Genomic DNA, 7,500 nt, shown 5'->3' with positions numbered 1-7,500 from the left:
TCATTCTATATCAACATGCTTTTCCCTTGAGCAATGCTATTCTCATTTTGACTTCTTGTTAAAATTTGGACACTCATATTATGAATACCTCATCTGTGTTTAGAAAGTGTAAAAATTTTTAGGTGATCAAAAGCCTGTGAATTCTTTACATAAACATTAAAATGGAAGAGCATGATTAAATTGTATAGGATACTATTTGTATTATCCCTTCTTAATGTACTGTATATTTTTCTCTTTCCTTGGTCTTGACAATTGTATTACAGCGCTCTCCTAAATATAGAATGAAGATTATACTGTTTGTTTTGATTGTTAGTGATTGGTATCGTTAAGTTTCTGGGGTTTCTTGAGAACAAAATTTATTATTCTTGATTGGTATACTTTGTGATAAAGTTGCCCCTTTAGTTTATCAGTAAATGTTAAACTAGCGTTACCTAAATATTTTTTCGCTTTGCAAGAAATGCTAAGTAGTTTATAGATGTATTCAATGCAAAGGTCCTTAGGTTGATAAAATGCATTTTATATCTAAGATTACATTTGGTGGGATGTCTCTGTAAGGCCTAAACAAAGTGGGCATGGTCCTCTGCCTCCTAATTTGACTACCAATCTTGGTTCTCTAATTCACGTTATAAATTTTTTGACAACTAATCGCCAATAATTGGGAATTTGTACATTCATATATAGCTAAGCTACAACTCTAGTTGTAAAGCCAGGATGCTATAGGCCCAAGGACTCCAACAGGAAAAATAGCAGAGTAAGGAAAGGAAATAAGGAAGCATAGAATAGTGTGCCTGGGTGTACCCTCAAGCAAGAGAATTCTAACTCAATACAGTGGAAGACCATGGTACAGAGGCTATGGCACTACTCAAGACTAGAAAACAATACAGCAGTTTAGTTTCAGAGTATCCTTCTTCTAGAAGAGCTACTTACCATAGCTAAAGAGTCTCTTCTACCCTTACCAATTGGTAAATAGCTACTAAACAATTACAGTGCTATAGTTAACCCCTTAGGTGAAGAAAAATTGCTTGGTAACCTCGGTGATGCTATGTGTATGAAGAAAGAAGAGAATGTGTAAGGAATAGACCAGACTATTCAGTGTATGTGTAGGGAAAAGAAAATTGAGCCATAGCCAGAAAGGGATCCAATATAACATTATCTGCCCAGTCAAAGGAACCAATAACTCTCTTAACAGAAGTTTCTCAATGGGTGGCTGGTGCCTTGGCTAACCTACTACCTGTAGATAGGTAATTCCTCTTATGCAAATGAAGACTGAAAGTGGTTGCAAAAAGATACTACAAGATGTTTTAGTGTGACAATGCCATCCTCCCGTAGTGTAAGTCACGGGTTGCATTTGTTAGCCAGGCTATTTAATTTAAAGTACATCACCTTCTTACATAAATTAAAGGATAGCAGTTTTCCACATCATTGGGTATTTTCTTCTATTGTACCTATTGAAAACCTTCCTGGTCCTTTTACACTGTCTTGGGTTAGAGTTCTCTTGTTTGAGGGTACACTCGGGCACACTATTCTATTTTTTTCCTTATTTCCTTTCCTCACTAAGCTATTTTCCCTGTTGGAGCCCTTGGGCTTATAGTATATGTTTTTTTCAACTAGGAGTGTAGCTTAGCTAGTAAAAATTATATTCCAATAGCAGTCTCTTTTCAGAACTATACAGTAGACCTACACCAAAACGTTCCACCTGAATAAGTATGTACATAAGTTTTAGATCTTTAAACTAATTTAAACATGACATTAAGCAGCTGCTTTCAATGTAAAATACTATGTATTCCCAATTCCATTTGGTGTTCAAGTAAAATGCATCAGTCACCTTCAACCAAACTTAATGCCTTCATTTTAAAACTCCTCCATTCACTGTGAGGATGAATTTGACAACAAACACATCACAAAAGACATAGTTACATTGTTCAACTGCTTTTTTAACTGGCTAAAACTATTAGAAGGGTAATTACATAACATCTCCTGTTCATTTAAAATAAAAATACAAATTTGTAAACAGTTAGATAGAAATAATATTTCTAAGTCAGTGGGATAGAAAGTATGATAGCAGACTAGGCCTAAGCCGATATAATCATATTTTAAATCCATCTATAATTAGAAATACAAATAGCTATGTATGTATATGGGGCCTATAGCCAAACTATAGATACTAGATTTTAAGATCATATCTACTTTCAGTTTAGGGTGTTATTTTTATTATTCTCAAGTAAATCTTACTCATTTCTTATCGTTCAATTATATAAGTTATGGAAGATAATATTCCTAAAAGTATTAAATCATAAATTTCCTGAGATGACTTTATAACGAAAACATAAAATAAAAAATACACAGTTTTTCATGGTGGTTATATATATTATAGCAATCCTTAAATAAAGTTTTCTCTAAATCAAAAGTTATAGCGTTTTCTTTTTTTTTAAGTCTTCCGATACAGGAGCAGCTTGCTTAATCATTTTACGCGTTTATATCCATTAAATATTTAATTATATTTATGCAAATATCTTCTGAACTCCTATTATATCTAAATTAATCTATCGGAAGTTTTTTTTTTTTTTTTAATATTATCCTAAGCAAAATAATTGAATATAAAGGCTGTAGAACATTGACTATGGTGGAGGTCTCTGATTGGTTGAGCAATTCCTTAACCAGAGGGACAATTTTTGCAGAATTTATCCCCAAATCTGTGAATTTTTAGAGGTGTTTGGGGACATCAAGTGTGGGAATTCCCATACGTATGGTAACTGTAAAGCACTCTCTAAATACTCATGAATAATTTAGTCTTCAATAAGATTTATAATGACTGAGAATGACGTAGTTTCGTTCTATTGCTGTCCTTTGACATGACATTCATTACAATTATAATTTGTTTAATACATCTTTCAGAGCACAAACTGTAATCAGAATGAGTTCATAATTTAAAAACTAAATTTTACTCCTTTTGGTTTCACAAATAGAATAATTAAAAGTAAATACAGAATATATTATAATCATAGAAGATACAGGAATACATAATACAACGTTTAGTAGGCTACAGATTTAATTGTGTTGAAAAATGCATAGAAAAATTACTTCTGCTTTGGGGAAATTTTAGGGAATGTCTAGTGATGTCCCTGACAGTGCAGACTGTAGAAGAACGCTCATTTCTGTCCCAGACTGAGAGAAAGGAAGAAGGAAGTCTTGTCTTTTAACTTGTGATTCTGTGAACAATGGAGGCTTTAATGGGTAAGAATGGACACACTTTACAAGGTTTTGTTGTTTCAGTTATGTTCTCGTTGTTGTTTTATTACTCAAAAGAATGGAGATTCGAATATCTCATAGGTGCTGTAGGTTTTCCTGATTGATCGCAAACCATCTTTTATTGGCGAAGAATTCTTATGAAATGAAATTTCCCAAAATGGCTTTTTTAGCGTGTGGTGGTAATTCCCTTAATCAGTGAAGTGTTATTGAATGAGATTGTTTCCAGATGTGGCTTTAATATTTCAGTTAACAATAGGATGGTGTATAATTGTAGCTATGTGGTTTGAGTTCCAGTTAAGGACACTGTAATCGCCTACAATCGTATTTGTTATCAAAAGAACGAATTGAGATAATGCTAATGCCTATAGCCGTAGGCCTAGGTTTTATAATCCAAATCAAATGTCGATAATATCTACTTTCTGTGGATTTTTTTCCCGTGATAGAAATAGAGGGTCGTATCATTTTAATATCTGCTCAATGTTTTATTAAAAATGGAAGAACTTTTTAATCCCATACTTTGATTCATCTGGTAATAAATTTGATTAGAGATTTTTTTTCACATTTCAAAAGTTGTGAATGTGATAGTAAAACTATAATGAAAACTGTAATTTCTGCAAATTATTTGCATTACAAAAGTTTAATTTGGAAATGAGAGTTTCAGGTGATGTGTGTTAGAAAGTTAATCATTAGTTAAACAAAAATATAATTCAGTGAACAACTCAACATTCTCAACAATTATTATTTTACTAATACACAAAATGAATAATTTGTTATAACTCTTTATACATAAACTCTATTTTTCCTTTGTTTTTTATAAAGACAGCAGATTTCTTAGCTCCAAAGTTATCTGTTATTTTGCGCAAATTAGCAAGAAGAGGAGCTTTTAGCACTAGTTGGAGAATTGGTAATGTTACTCCTCTATGTAAATGTGTTTGTGGTAGCTCAAGTCCCACTGATTACCGCCCAATTTCCATAACTCCCATACTATCTAAAGTTTTTGAACGTCTTCTGGCAAAACGTCTTAATAGGTTTGCTGAAGGTAATCATCTACTCCCTAGTTTGCAATTTGGTTTTCGTAAAGGCCTTGGAGCATGTGATGCCCTTCTTACAATCTCCAATGCTGTACAGAAACCCCTTGATTGTGGTCGGGAAGTTCGTATGATTGGCCTTGATTTTAGTGCTGCCTTTGACCGTGTTAATCATGAGGCCCTTGTTTTCAAACTGAAACAGTTGGGAGTGGGTGGGTCGTTTCTTAGCATTATTATTGATTTTTTAAGTAATAGATCTCAAAGAGTTGTTGTTGATGGGCACCATAGTGATTATAGGAATGTGATATCCGGTGTTCCACAGGGTAGTGTTCTTGGCCCATTACTTTTCATACTATATACACATGACATGTGGTTTGGCCTAGAAAACAAGCTTGTTGCATATGCAGATGATGCTACTCTCTTTGCATCAATTCCATCCCCTGAATGTAGATCTAGGGTTGGTGAATCCCTTAATAGAGATTTAGCTAAAATTAGTGCATGGTGCAAATTATGGGGTATGAAGTTGAATCCTAACAAAACTCAAAGTATGATTGTAAGTAGGTCAAGGACGGTGGCTCCTCAACATCCGGATCTCAGTATTGATAATGTTTCTTTAAATATGTATGACTCTTTCAAAATTTTAGGTGTGATTCTCGACAGTAAATTTACTTTTGAGAAACATATAAGGTCTGTGTCTTCTTCAATTGCACAAAAAATAGGCTTATTGAGAAAGTCTTTCAAGATTTTCGGTGATCAATCTATTCTGAAGAAGTGTTTTAATTCTTTCATTCTACCTTGTTTTGAGTATTGTTCTCCAGTCTGGTCTTCAGCTGCTGATTCTCATCTTAATTTGTTGGACAGAAACTTACGGTCTATTAAATTTCTTATTCCTGATCTAGATATTAATCTCTGGCACCGTCGTTCAATTAGTTCATTATGCATGTTGCATAAGATTTTTCATAACTCTGACCATCCTTTACATTCAGATCTCCCTGGACAATTCTATCCTGTTCGTAATACTAGGCAGGCAGTTAATTCTAATAGCCAGGCCTTCTCCATCGCGAGGCTCAATACTACGCAGTACTCTAGAAGTTTTATTCCAGCTGTTACCAAGTTGTGGAATGATCTTCCTAATCGGGTGGTTGAATCAGTAGAACTTCAAAAGTTCAAAGTTGGAGCAAATGCTTTTTTGTTGACCAGGCGGACATGAGTCTTTTATAGTTTATTTATGACATATTTGTTTTTGATGTTGTTAATAGTTTATATATGACGTCTGTTTTGACGTTGTTACTGTTTTTAGAATGCTTTATTGTTAATTTGTTCTCTTCATTTATCTATTTCCTTCCTTTCCTCACTGGGCTATTTTTCCCTGTTGGAGCCCCTGGGCTTATAGCATCTTGCTTTTCCAACTAGGGTTGTAGCTTGGATAGTAATAATAATAATAATAATAATAATAATAATACCCATATATCATTCATTTTAATACAAATACATTCAATAATTGAGACAAATATATAAGCAACAGTGATTTTGCTTTAAGAAACAACCATTGTCTCGTTTTACATGAGTTTGACAACTAACAGTATCAGCCACCCCACGCCCACTACCAGACACACACATTCTCTCTCTCTCTCTCTCTCTCTCTCTCTCTCTCTCTCTCTCTCTCTCTCTCTCTCTCTCTCTCTCTCTCTCTGAGGTAAATACTTGAAAGCAGTAAGCATCTAATCCATTTAAATGTTAAATATTCGTTAGTGTATCCCAAGATATAAATTATTTGTGAGCTTAGATTAAGCCATCTCAGCCCATGCAATAACACAGAAGTGGTTGATAGAATAAGAGGGATAGTTTTTATCTTAAGGGACTCTACATCCTCAATACATTGAAATCCAAGTTAAACGAAAGCAGGAAATTACTTTGATAAAAGCACAAGTAGAAACAGCTTTTTTTATTAAGTTTTTTTGAGAAAATATTCTTTTGAAAACCTTTATTGAAACTATTTTTTATCAAACTATCCTCCTTAATTACCTCGTTAGTTAATGACTAAACTCTTACCCTAAGGTGGGGGGTTGTCCTTGCCTGTTTTTTGACTAACCAGACAAAAGTGGTTTTCTGCATATTTGCTCTTCGTTTAAGAGGGCGGGCCTACTCGTTGTCAGTGAATTCTCAAAAAATCAGTTTTTTTATTTGAAAATGGGAAACCTTATTCAGTAATTAATACTAAGCCTTCGTTTGGTATCAAGGTAAAAAGCTGAATTTGTTTCTTATTAATTAATTTTGTTACTAAATGAGGATTAGCTTTATTTGCGACAATATCTTTTTTTATGAAAAAAAAAACTGCTGATTAATGATCCCCATTGTTGCATGAAATGTCGATGCTGTCTTTAAAACTTTGTGGATTGGGCAATTTGAATCGAGGGCGTGACTTTAACTCTTATAATTAAAAAATTTTGACTTTAGTAGTGGTTATAAAGGAACAGTTCTTTCTCAACCATGTTAAAATGAGTGGAGATGCTATAACAATCGATTTGGTATTATTACAGTTTCATCCATTATGGGAAATCTATTACAATAATATATTTCCCGAGTAAAGCAAGTCTTTTGTAGTATTTCTGTAAAATATTGTGTCGCAAATGCCTAGTTCTTTATATATCAACGATCAAACTCACGCTACTCATGTCTTCCTCCCAGATTTTTTCTAAGTCTGTTGTTATTGTTGACTGTGTCTTGTATTTGCTTAAATGAGCCCTGTAACCACTATAATCCGCAGACAAACTAGTCCACTATAAAGTCTTACACGTTTGGCCAATCACAGCGCCTATCCACTATGACGTCATACATGTTTGGCCAATCACAGCGCGACAATACATCATCTTTCCCATGCATTTCATTTCGTTCATAGAAATGGAGGCAATAGCAAGCACATCATCTCATGTTGCACAAGAAGTTGAAATTCCATCTTCTTGTCCTGACTGTTTCCTAACTTACAATGAATTTGTTGTAAGTTATTCGGGGAATATTGAAAACCTAGTGGATTTGTGTCAGAGACACAATTTAATTTTACAAAATAAAAATTGTCCTGCATGTCAAGGAACCTTCCCAACGGCTTCACGTTTTCCTCAAAGCAACAGCACATCTTGAATGAACCAACAGTTTAAAGTAAGCTTCATTAATTTAGAGTATATTATAATGGTGATGGTATAACGATGTATACAGCAGTACCATC

At 33.8% G+C, this 7,500-nt stretch overlaps 1 long non-coding RNA gene across 1 annotated transcript in view; it reads left to right on the top strand.

Annotated features, from left to right (window-relative positions):
• The first annotated feature begins 3,122 nt into the window (after positions 1-3,122).
• The window catches only part of LOC137620140 (uncharacterized), a 27,771-nt gene continuing 23,393 nt past the window's right edge, over positions 3,123-7,500 (top strand). Inside the window, exon 1 of the long non-coding RNA XR_011039991.1 lies at positions 3,123-3,234. This is a non-coding gene — a long non-coding RNA (uncharacterized lncRNA). The remainder of the gene's footprint in view (positions 3,235-7,500) is intronic.

This window comes from Palaemon carinicauda, chromosome 26 (genome assembly GCF_036898095.1).
Source record: "Palaemon carinicauda isolate YSFRI2023 chromosome 26, ASM3689809v2, whole genome shotgun sequence".
Lineage (NCBI taxonomy): Eukaryota > Metazoa > Arthropoda > Malacostraca > Decapoda > Palaemonidae > Palaemon > Palaemon carinicauda.
Note: the sequence above shows the minus strand (reverse complement) of the source record. Positions and strands in the feature narration are given on the sequence as shown.